Genomic DNA, 12,562 nt, shown 5'->3' on the forward strand with positions numbered 1-12,562 from the left:
CTTTACTTGTAAGGGAATAGAAATAAAGAAAATTATTTGTTTTTCTGATGTCTGGATCCCTAGATCCATACTCCAGCATGACACACTTTTTTCTCATTCATTGATGGTCTGCACTGTCTTAATGCAATTGTAGAAACTCTTATTTTCACTTCAAATTCCCTCTCCCCTTAGAAAATTGACATGCCATCCCTATAAGAAGAAAGCTCCTACACGTTTACCATCTCCAGGCACGTCAGACATTTGCAGGATGTCAGCTGTGAAGGAAACATGAATATGTTCACATGATCAACAGCTGCACTGTGAAAATGCCTGTGGGGAAATATTCTAGACCCCTACCCATCAGCTTTACATGCTGTGAAGTGATTAAAAGAATAAGCCTAAGAGTTACCAGGAAACCAAAAGTTATTTAGGGAAGAAAAAAATACAGGAACCAATTTTCTATGACATTCAGAAGGGATGAGATTATGGTACTTCAGGACTCCTGTACAACAAGTATTCCTAACAGCACCCTTTTTTCAAAATTAGTCTAAGCAGCAAAAATCAAACCTGGACTTTGAAACAGTGGTATTATGACCCATAGCATTGTCTTAAAACCTATCAGTAATCCTTCTAGCTATATACAGATTAGGTTTTCTAAAGCTTGTGAACACTTTGTGAGCTATTGCTTCATTTACTAAGCCAGAACTAAATACAACAGACTTTCGGAAAAAAGGCTCCATCATTTAGCTCTCCACTTTATATCCAGAACTCATTAGGACAATATTTGTACTCAAATCATAGTCACTTAAAATGCACGTTTAAATAGTATGTTATTGTGCTGGCAAAAAAACAAATATAAAGAGACTCATGCAAAACAAAGTTTGATTTACAAATGAAGAAATACTGAAATTAACATTGCTGTTTGTTTCCCTTTAGTGTCCACACCCTCCCAACTATTCTGCATGTAAAACCGGATGAAGAACAAACATCTTGGGAAGTCTACTATCGGTCTAAATCAGTAATAGGCTGCCCTCTAGAATAATAGAAATGCTGGGGGATGTAGACAGAAATAAATTAAGAGACATGGAATTATTCATAATGGAAGCTACTCTTGTCTCCCTAGGATTCAGCATCTTAGATTTATGTTTGCTTCCTCTCACTGGTCTGCCTCATTTCTATTGTTTTGTTTCTGCTATTAGCCAGCAGGCTCTTGCAAAAGGGTGTAATTTGCACACACTTTTAAAAAATGTCGTATTAGTGACAGCTCTGTTATTTCAAGTAATCCAGGTTGAAATTCTGCAATGACTTCTAAGTCAAAAAAAGAAACCTTTATATAGCCTTCAGTAAGCATGGATACATTTGGTCTTAAAGAGTGTCATTCCCCTTTGCACACCCAGGCCACCCAAGAACAGGATTTGTAGCTGCTACCCCAAGGATCTATAGGAGGAAAATTGGCTCACAGCATTTGATGATGCTTCTCACTTACAAAAGAGTGGTAGTTTGGCATGTTGCAAGTCGCTGTGCTACAAGCACGGGCAAACTCTGGCACCTTGTCAGCAATTCCTAACCCTGTGTTGCACAGTATTACACTGGCAAGATACCTACTCAAGCACACAGGTGGCAGAGTCATTTTCCACAAGGCTGACAGGCAAGAACCAGATATTGTCCTCATAAGCTTCGGACAGTTGAACATACTATATTAATACCGATAACACCAATCTCCAAAACTTCCCCTGACATTTAAGGGGCCCCTGTTAGAAGGCTAATTTCAGCAATACATTTTATTGTTTTCCTGCATGTTTGCCCTCTTCTGTATATAAGATATTGGTTGCCTAATGTGCCGTTTACCAAGTAGTCATTCTCTTCCACCTAGACCCAAAGCCAGTTTTGTACACTGAGTTTCAACAACAATGAAAACATTCTCAGGTCAGAGCACTGCAGAGGTTTTACTTGCTGATGTCATGCGGATGAGTTCAAAAGGTTCCCGTCACTCTGCAGTATTACCCTGCCAGCCCCTAAGATAACATCCGTGAGTGGTCATACTGAAATGCATACATACTCTAAGATCTGTGCAAACATTTAATAATTAATGTTTGAATAAATTACCACTAGATTGTTTATTAAAAAGTATTCTGGTTAAACAAGGGCTCATTATTCTGTTTTTGCTCTCTACCGGTAAGATATTCCCTTATCAATGGAACACATTAAAACCCAAAGAATTTTCTAGGCTGCAGTCCTTGACTTTGTTCATGATAGATCCTTTGTTTCCTCTCTATTCTTGAGACACTGTCCTACAGATACCCATCTAAACATATGTTAAACGCAAAAACATCACCCAACTTCCATTTGGTATTATCAAATCTGCAGAAACTGCTTCCCATTCAAGAATTAACCATTAGACTTGAAAAAGTCAACTATATAAGAAAAGAATCTCAGACTAACACAAAACGACCCTCCATTTCAGTTTGCCATGAGAAAAATTAGAAATCACTATGAAAATATTTGTCATAGACAACCACTGATGTAAATCATAAACAAAGAAGTCTATGTCAGAGAATGCATCCTGCTTCTCACTTATACAAGGGCAGAGCTGGACTTTTCCTTGTATGTAGCATTATGATTATTTATGCCCTTGACTTTACAAACAGAGCAGTCATTAAAAGGAAGATATCACCTCTGCCCTGAAGAATTTTCAGTCTAAACTGGATACTGGCAACGCAGTTCAAATATGTATTTGAGCAGGCAAATTTGGACCTTGAGGGGAGAAGGAACGCTTTACAAAGGAACTGAAGTATTGGTTCGCTCTAAAGAACTATCTGGTCCATCATCATATTTCTAACAATGGTAAGTGGGAGATGTTCATGAAGAGACCATTAGAGACAGGCAGCTCTCGTATCCTCAGGTCCTCTGTAGGCAGGAGGTGATGGAGCTTCTGAAGTGGATATTGGATGCAGCCATCACACTAAACATTACTGTGGGCCTGTTCTTCACTAACATGGATATTTTTACTTTAAAATGCTTAAACTTTTGTTTTCCAAAACTGCCAGCTGCAGTGAGTTCCACAACTTGTTGTGTGACAATGATTTCTTTTTGTTTGCTTTAGATCCTTCCTTGGCTGGAAGGATCAGAAAAAAGCCTACTAAAAAGGGGTTTAATTTGTGTTCATAAGAGTTAAAGATGGTGAAGAAGAAAGGAGGAACTGTCTACCTGACAGCAATCAGGAATTGGGAATGAAGTGCAAAAGCACTAAAAATGATTCAAGGGAACAGTCAGAAAGGAATTTGTCTCAATGTTACAAATAACACAAATTCTCCTATAGGATTCTACTAATACCAGTAAAATCTTTGCTAAAAACACCAACTTACCTTCAATAAGCTACGTGTAAGAGCATATTTCATTCTCACATTTTATTACTGACACGTAGCTTCAAGAAATAAGTATATTTATTTGGCCAAAAAGAAAAAAAATCACCTCACTTCTTTTAAATCTAGTAACATTGGAGAAGCTTGGTTTTATCTACAGAAGTTAAGGTGACTGTAGGCTTTTGAAAGAATAGCTTTGGTGCATTTCTGCCAACAGGCACTTTTTCGACGACATTAGCAGTTTCGCCATAAAGTCAATCTGCCTCACAAACTTCTATGAGCGGAATCTTCACCTTTTCTTCCAAAGAAAAAGAATTTTGACTGAATTGAAGCAAAACTCTATTCAAAACTCTTCACAGAACTTACTTGCTTTTTAGGAAGTGGCATTACCCTGTACAAGAGGGAAGATGATACAAAGCAGAAGTACGTAACGCAACGGTTTCCAACTTTGCAAAGGAAGGGTTGAGGTGAATGGGTGTTGTTGCTGAGCAAACAGTGATGCTCTGTCAGTCTAACCATTGCTGCTTATTCTATGCATGGAGATGGATAAAGGGAAATGAAATTACCCCGGTCTGGAGAGAATACTGAATGTAAAATTTTATACTGGAAGTACAGGGATAAGTTCAGAAAAGAAAATTTAATACCTTTTATAATTCAGGGCAGATTAAGTTCAAGTACAACTACAAAAGATTAAGCTCAATCTTTGAGAAAAAGTGCACAATTTTATGGAATCTGCTGAAAGCACTACTTTTTCCCCTCATCTTTCCTCCCCCCAGCTTTTCTTCAATGAACTCTCCATAAAAGGGGAAGATGAATGATGGAGTGCACTTGGAATTTGACCTTAAATTCAAATAATGAACCCTGACATCTTCAGCAGTTTAAAATTACTCATTATATTTTTTTAACTGATATTTTAGTTATTTTCATTCTTACAATGCAGTAGCTTTTAATCAGTCACATAATTAAATGTTGTCTTTCTGACACAAGCTGCCTCAATTAAGCCACGTAGCGTGAGTTATATCAAGGTAATCAGGAATAACTGACCAAGTTTCCACATACCTAGGACCCAGTTTTCAAAATTCCCTCTACTGTTTATATTAGAGAAGTAGAAAAATGCATTCTTCTGAACATCCACTTAGACTCTTTTTCAGGGCCATAAGCATTTTCCATAGTTCTCTCCTTCATATTTCCTTCTGGATCCCTTACTTTGTCCTTGTGAACATTGTGTCTGCAAGTGGTTTTTCATCCCTTCTCCCTTGCAGTGAATTATGCTCTGGATTTTATAGCCTCACTGACACCCAAATGGATGCAGTTCTTCTATCTCCACATCTCACATCAAAACTGAATTTTTTTGTGGTCAATGAAGTGTTGATGTTATCTTAGCTGTGCTGATTAGCATTTGTGGCCATGCGATGCCTCAACTAAATGCAGGGGAGCTCTCTCTAGCAGACAGGTTTGTTCCAGTCTAAATTCCTAAACCAACTTCTAGGAAATGCAGAGATAGCTAAAGATGCATACACAGGCATGTACATCCACATATATATGAGCCTTTTCAGTTAAATTATTAGTTGCAGTAATTTGTGTTACTTCAAAGGGGAATGCCTCAGTTCTAAATGTCAGGAAATCTAATTTCCATTTGTACCTTTAAAACCTCTCTTTTTCTGAGCATAAATGATTGAGAACCTTCTTTTCAACTTAAGAACTTCTATTATGTAATGTCTGGATGACTACCTGGCCCTAGTCATTTTGGAAAAAACTGCTTACACAATTCTGCCTAATTAATATGTACGCCCTGATATACATCCTCCAGAGTATACGGGGAATGGGGTAGTGGTCCATCCAAATATAGGATTGAAGGATCATTAAGATTAACAGTGATTCATGAAGTACTGGAAAGAGCAATCAAAGGGGATGTGAATTATAATCTGTATTGGTTTGGGGTTGAGGGAAAAAAGTAAGACCTCCAATAAACTCAGTTTAGAAGGATAAAAGGGAAAAAAAAATCCTTTTGTTTAGCACTATATCTGAGAAAAAAATAGACTTACTGCAGCAAATACAGCCCCTCCACAGACATGCAGGAAACATTAAAGATCCTCAAGAGGAAGTAGTGGAAGTTTTTTATCATAGAATCATAGTCATAGAATGGTTTGGGTTAGAAGGGACATTAAAGATCATCTAGTTCCAAAACCCCTGCCATGGGCAGGGACACCTTCCACTAGACCGGGTTGCTCAAAGCCCCATCCAACCTGGCCCTGAACACTTCCAGGGATGGGGCATCCACAGCCTCTCGGGGTAACATGTTCTAGTGCCTCACCGCTGTCACAGTAACAAACTTCTTCCTTACATCTAAGCTAAATCTACCCTCTTTCAGTTTAAAGCCATTATCCCTTGTGCTATCATTACATGCCCTTACAAAAAGTCCCTCTCCAGCTTTCTTGTAGGCCCCCTTTAGGTATTGGAAGGCTGCTATAGGGTCTCCCTGGAGCATTCTCTTCTCCAGGCTGAACAACCCCAACTCTCTCAGCCTGTCCTCACAGGAGAGGTGCTCCAGCCCTCTGATCATCTTCATGGCCCTCCTCTGGACCCGCTCCAACAGGTCCATGTCATTCTGATTTTGGGGGTCCCAGAGCTGAACGCAATACCCCAGGTGGGGTCTCACCAGAGGGGAGCAGAGGGGCAGAATCCCCTCCCTCGACCTGCTGGTCACACTTCTTTTGATGCAGCCCAGGATGCCGTTGGCTTTCTGGGCTGTGAGCGCACATTGCCGGGTCATGTTGCGCTTCTCATCAACCAACACCCCCAAGTCCTTCTCCACAGGGCTGCTCTCAATCCACTCATCGCCCAGCCTGTATTTGTGCTTGGGATTGCCCCGACCCAGGTGCAGGACCTTGCACTTGGCCTTGTTGAACCTGATGAGGTTTGCACGGGCCCACCTCTCAAGCCTGTCAAGGTCCCTCTGGATGGCATCCCTTCCCTCCAGTGCATTGACCGCATCACACAGCTCGGTGTCGTCAGCAAACTTGGTGAGGATGCACTCAATCCCACTGTCCATGTCACCGACAAAGATGTTAAACAGTGGCAGTCACAATACCAACCCCTGATGATGTTTTTGTTTTTTTTTTTTTAACAATCCTGGTTTTACTTTTCTGATACTCTCAAGCCTCACTGAAACCTTACCTATGATAAAAGGGAGGGCTGTTGAAGTGGGACTTGTGCTTTTCGGATCTTTGGAGGTGATACCCATTTGTCCATTTGGAGCCATTGCTCTCACTGTGCCAGCTTTTATTCACCCGCTTACAGGGTGTTCTGGGGTGGGGGGAACGGGAAGCAGGAGGTAGGTGCTTCAGTAAGGACAACAAAAGGTGGCCTTTATAAAACAGCATGTATGCTAAGATCCTCTGAGGAGAATTCCACATTAAAACCAGAGAAAGAAAATACCCTCCAGCCCTTCAAATACACTAATGAAAACAAACCACTTTTCCTTCACTCAAATATTTAAAATATTAGAAGTTTGAAAGTTCCCCAAATGGAATCCAATTATTCTCACAACCAGAGGCTAATTTCCCCAACTCTCTGAGCCACTGATGTTCAGCAACCATCTGAGCGGTTTTGCACTCTAAAATCTAGGGCAGCTGACAGTCAACAGATCTACTTTGCTGAGAGGATTTGCTGTTAATTTTGTCCAGCCTGTTTTCCAGTGCCAGTCAATGTTTTCCAAGTAAACTCATCCATGAATTCATGTAAAGACTTGACTTAAAGCCCTTAGGTACTGATGGATCTATTTTTAGTGCTTTAGATGCTGTGCTAACTCAGTTAAAAGGTGGGCATTTTTTGATGCAATATATAATCACTCGTATATTGTTAAATTAATGTAACTATTTGAGCACCTTAAAATGTTAAGGTGTTATCTCTGAGTGTCTTTAGCTTAAATAATCAAAACCTCACAGCAGCAGTGTTATTTGTCAGAAAAAGTATATAAAAAGCTGACCAGTGCACAACAATGCCACATTGAAATTCTCTGTTCATCATTGTCTCAGTGATAATTTAGGACCAAAAATCAATATACATTCTTTGGAAAGCCAGACAGAGGGTGGGGAGGGGAAGGGAACGGAAGAAAGGAAGGATGAAAAAGAGGAAGGAAAGTAATTTAATCCCTGACCCATCAAAGTTTTTCTGGTGCATGTGTAACTTTAGGAACCTGAATAGCTCACTGAGGTAACACATGCAGTTCGGTGTTTGCTGGCTAAAGCCGGAGTCATCAGGTAATCTTCAGAGTTGGGCCCCACACTCATACTATTCATGTGTACCTTGTGCAAGGGTGCTTTTGTAACAACAGACACACTTTTCTGTCAAAATAAGTTTGAGATCAAATCAGTACCATGAGCGCCAATCAGCAGGCAGGTAAAAGTGTATGATGCCAGTCAACTAGGGATGGTTCAAAATGCTATTCTTCTGTCAAAAGACAGACCGGGCAATGTCTCTGTAATGTCCTACCTGTCTTTGGTCCTATTATACACATGTATCAGTTGTTGCTGGAAATAGTCTCATTTAACTTAAGCCATTGTAAAATCCATAACTTCACTATCTCACCCATACCACTTACTGATATGCCCTATTCACTCAAAGCTTCTGATAATATTTAAACTGTCTCTCTCAAACCATATGTCAATGCAGCACAGCAGTTCTGACTATTAGGGGTCTGCTTGCTACGGTATAATCTGTCTGCACACAGTCTCACTTATGCAAAACTGAAGCATTCAAATGTCTCCACTGTGACTACTGAAATAATGTCCATTATTGCAAGATCTAGGTCACTGTTGTTAAAGCTGAGTCACATTGCCAGTCGTATTTCCCAGTCATAAAACACTGATGCTCTTCGGACAAAAGCAGCTGTGATTTCTCCTCTAAATAAGTTTTAAGGATTGTAGAAAGAAAAGGACAATATAAACATGTTGCATTCTTCCATGAAGCATCAATCGGGCAATGCATATAGTTTGTTGTGAAAGTCATTTAGTCCTTCGTCTGGAGGAAACTAGTACGTTTACAAGAGCAACACAATAATTTCAGAATAGATTCTCAGAGTAAATAATATGGCATGTCAATTAAACTCTTGAATATATGTTAGACTTTAAATAAAAATGTTGTAGACTCATTGGCTTGGAAGATTTCTTCGTTCTTTTTAAGGCGAGCACCCGTTCATTTATAGCAAATTATTTCGCTGCTCTGTCATTAAATATGTTTAACCTTTTTTTTCTTTTTAAAAATCTGCTCATTTGAATATCCTCAGTTTGACATCTCACTGAAATATATTTCTGCTATGGTTTAGAAAGTGGACAGGACTCACTCAGCCAGTCAATAATTAATTCAAAGTGGTGACCAGGATACAGTTCTACATAGAACATAAAATTTGCACCCTGCTAGGCAGGAAGTAGTCACAGCCCAGATTTCCAGAATGAGATCTAATATTGCACATTTTTCCAAAGCAAAATAAATGTCTTTTTTAATCCCTCATTAAGAGGGCATTCATAATATTATCCCCAGCTCTAAGGGGACCCATATCGCACTGTGGTTATTTTTCTTGGGTTTTCTTATTTATACTAAGAGCAGAACATACTCTCTTTCTATGAAAAGAACACACTGCTAAGATTACAAACACAGACAAGGGAAACAGCCTACTTGTCATGGATAATACAACCAAGTATCATCCTGAAATAGAACAATTATCCCATGGTGCATACATCAAAATACATCAAAATTCCAGTAGCTTCTGAGTCCGGGAAGTTTATTTAAGACACCTTGCAATTAAAAAAATTTAAAAGTTTAGATGGAAGAGAGGCTTGACATGACTTATCAAGAAAAACCCTAAAGAAGGATGCCGCTCTGAATTACAGTGTGGTTTAATGTTATGTTAGATATTTTCTTATGTTTTCAGGGGCCAGATTTCAAAGTGATCTTTTAAGAGTACCAAAGTAAGTTGTACCCAGTTTTAAGAGAACCAAGTATAAGTAGCTTCGCTGTTACAGCCAACTAGGTAACTTGGATCCATAATCTAACTTGATATTTCAACTTCTAAACAACCTAATTGTTTAACACATGTATTAAACACACCAAAACCAAGGAGGAAACTGAAATCCAAGCTTTTCTCTTCTTACAACCCCTGTCACCGCACAGTCCCACACACAATGCACAACAGATTACATCAATGGCAAAAAGACTATCCAGGGTCCCACAGTCTTCTTTTTGTGAAGAGAAGTTGAAGAAACATTTTGATCTTCAGCAAAGCTACTCAGTAATTTATGAAGATTTTTTCCTTATAGCTCCCTACAGATGGTTAATGCATTACTCAATACCTGCACAAACTTCTTCCAACTAAGTGGACAAAGTTAGGAGGATTCCTTCAGCAACATCTTTATCCTCAATAAACCTCACTCTTAAAAAGTTTAAAAAAATATGTTTTCTGGCAAAGTTTAAAGAACCTAAAACACATTCAGCACTGACCACCAATCGCACATACTCTTGCAACAGGATATTGGCCAAAGTGAGAAACCGGCCATTTGTTTGTACGTCACGTGATTTTTGTTCCTTATTTAGTATCATGACAATGCAAGGATTTATTTTTATCATCATTTCCATGTATATTTACCTTTGCCAAAGCCAGATTGAGCATGCGTTCTGAGTAGTCTTAAATTTGTCCTTGAGGGAAAACAAAATTGAGCAGGCCAGGCATTGCAAAGCAGTCAACATCAGCGAGTCAAATTAAGTTCTGGCATAACCTTGCTGGCTAGGGTTCAGCAGGGAAGTCTGTGCAGGGGGAGCAGGGATGGAGGCGGCATGTATACGAAAGAACATACAGAAGCCTGCTAAGGCATTTTGTTCAGGGATCCCTGCAGCAGCAGCTCCAAGAATTGACAAACAAGGGTGTCCAATGTAAACATGCAAGTATTTGTCTTGAGCTGGAGAACTAAACCTGAACTATTAATGTGCTGTGTGTGTACATAAATTTACCTGAAAAAGCCATTACTCACTCTTAATCCCTTTTTAATCTTCAACATGACAGAAGTTTTCAGGATAGCACTCCACGAAATGATGGGTGATGAACAGGAATGCTTCAGTTAGGCAGGGAAAAACCCTTGGAACTCCAAAAACTTGTCCTGGTGAACAAGGCACACTTACTACAGCAAAAATTTACATCAGATACAAGCAACAGAGAAATTTGCTGGAATCACTTTTATTTCCCTTAACCCATATGCTTCCAGCCCTTCTTACATATTCAGTGACCTGACACAGAGAAGAGCTGGATCCCCAGTCGATGTTAGTCAGCAGAGTTTCAGTGAAGTTCATGGCTATGTGTCACCCTGTGCTGTCTGAGGACCCGACATGGTGCAGCCACAGAAATTCAGGCAAATGACTGCTTTCCAGGCAATTTTATCTGAATCATTCTTCTGAACGCTGGCTACAGGATTTTTCTTTAACTTAAACTTGAAGTCCTGAAACATTAAAGAACAGAATGCATCAACTTAATTGGAAACAGTTTTGCCTCAACACATCCTGCGTTTGTTCAAGGACTTAGAGAGAGGAAAAGCCCATGCTTTGAAGCACTGTGACAACTTAAGATAAATTTCAGCTTTACTTTTCTAACAGAATATAATTGAAAACATACTTCAACACAGAGTCTAATCTAACTCTGGGTAGAGATGTATTTAACCCACAAGTCTGGATCTCAACGTTCCCAAGTCTTGAAGAAATCCTGACTCTGACCCAAATTGTTTTCTCTTTCTATAACAAGCAAAACTAGTTTTAATACTACTGAGCTGACTTCATCACGTATTCAAAATCACTGCTTTTACCATCACTTATGTGTTCCTTTTCATGATGCTGATGTCACAAGTCCCTGTTTCTCCCAATACCTCTCAAGGATTAGGGTCAAATACCTGTATATAGTAGAAGGCAACCCCTTCCCCCAAAGCCTCGATGTCTAAACAGACAAAATTGGCAGACAGTAAGATAAAGGACGCATTGTTATCCCCATTTTCAGCTGGGAAACCATGCCTTAAAATGACTAAGACTCAGAATCCCAAGGGAGGTCAAGGATCAGATTCTCAAATGCTCAATAACCAGCATCAGAGCCAGACTTTCATAGGAAAAAGAGAAGAAAATAAAGAAAAGGGAAAAAAAAAAAGAAAGAAGAGAAAAAAAGTCTCCAAGCCCTGTAGTTCCTACTTTTATTGTAGATTTTCAAAAGACCTTTCTGCCCATCTTGAAGATCTGGCCACTTAAGCACCCATTTGAGTGCCTAAATGGGAACTTACCTCTCTAGGAAATCTCTCTCCCAGTCTGGGCGCTACTGCCGTTTTGAAACGTGGCAGTACGCGAGTTGCCCAAGGTCACAAGAGGAAGCCTCTTGCAGAGCCAGAAATTTGAACCAACATCTCCTGTGCCCTAACCACAAGTCTATCCTTCCTCTCGCTAACAGCACAGTGTATTTCTTTGTTAGATTTCTTTCTAGTTAGTTATAACATAATGGGCCTTTTTCTTTATTCATCCCTAATGGTAATATGACATTATGAGATTGGCACTTGTCATTCACAGGGAATGCTCTTTTTCCGCTTGCCCCCAAAATACAAACACACTTAGCAGATTGTCGTCTGCAGATGACACTAGAATCTCTGTATTTTAGAATCTTTTTACAGCAGCCTCATATGAGTAAATTGGCCTTTATTAATATTTTTCAGGATACAAGAGGCTGAAAACTTGCGGATCCCAGCTACAAAGAATTATTCCCCTTTCCCACATAACCTCCGGCGGGGGAGAACTTTTTGGTCAAGAAGATCAAGATAACAGCAGGTTGTTGTTCATATCATATCCCTTAGCAGCTGCTGCTACCGTGTGAAGGCCTAAATACTAGAGTAATAAGTCAGTAGCCACTGGCCACCATCACGCATGTGAGCGGCCTTAAGCATCCCTGCAAGACATGTAGAATAGAACAGCATCAAGTGGAAAACCCAAGCATAGCACCATGTTTTCTTTTGCCACCTTTTCCACTTTATTTACAGGGACACATGTAATTACTTACCATTTCAAGCTCTGGAGACTACAGGGGGATGTCACTGTACAAACCAAGAGAATTATAGATATTCGCTGTATCCGCACAGACAAATAAAAGAATGTATGCGAGAAATCCATAACGTACAGAACTCCATTCATCTCTGAGTTACTATTTT

Source organism: Harpia harpyja, chromosome 1 (assembly GCF_026419915.1).
Source record: "Harpia harpyja isolate bHarHar1 chromosome 1, bHarHar1 primary haplotype, whole genome shotgun sequence".
Classification (NCBI taxonomy): Eukaryota; Metazoa; Chordata; class Aves; order Accipitriformes; family Accipitridae; genus Harpia; species Harpia harpyja.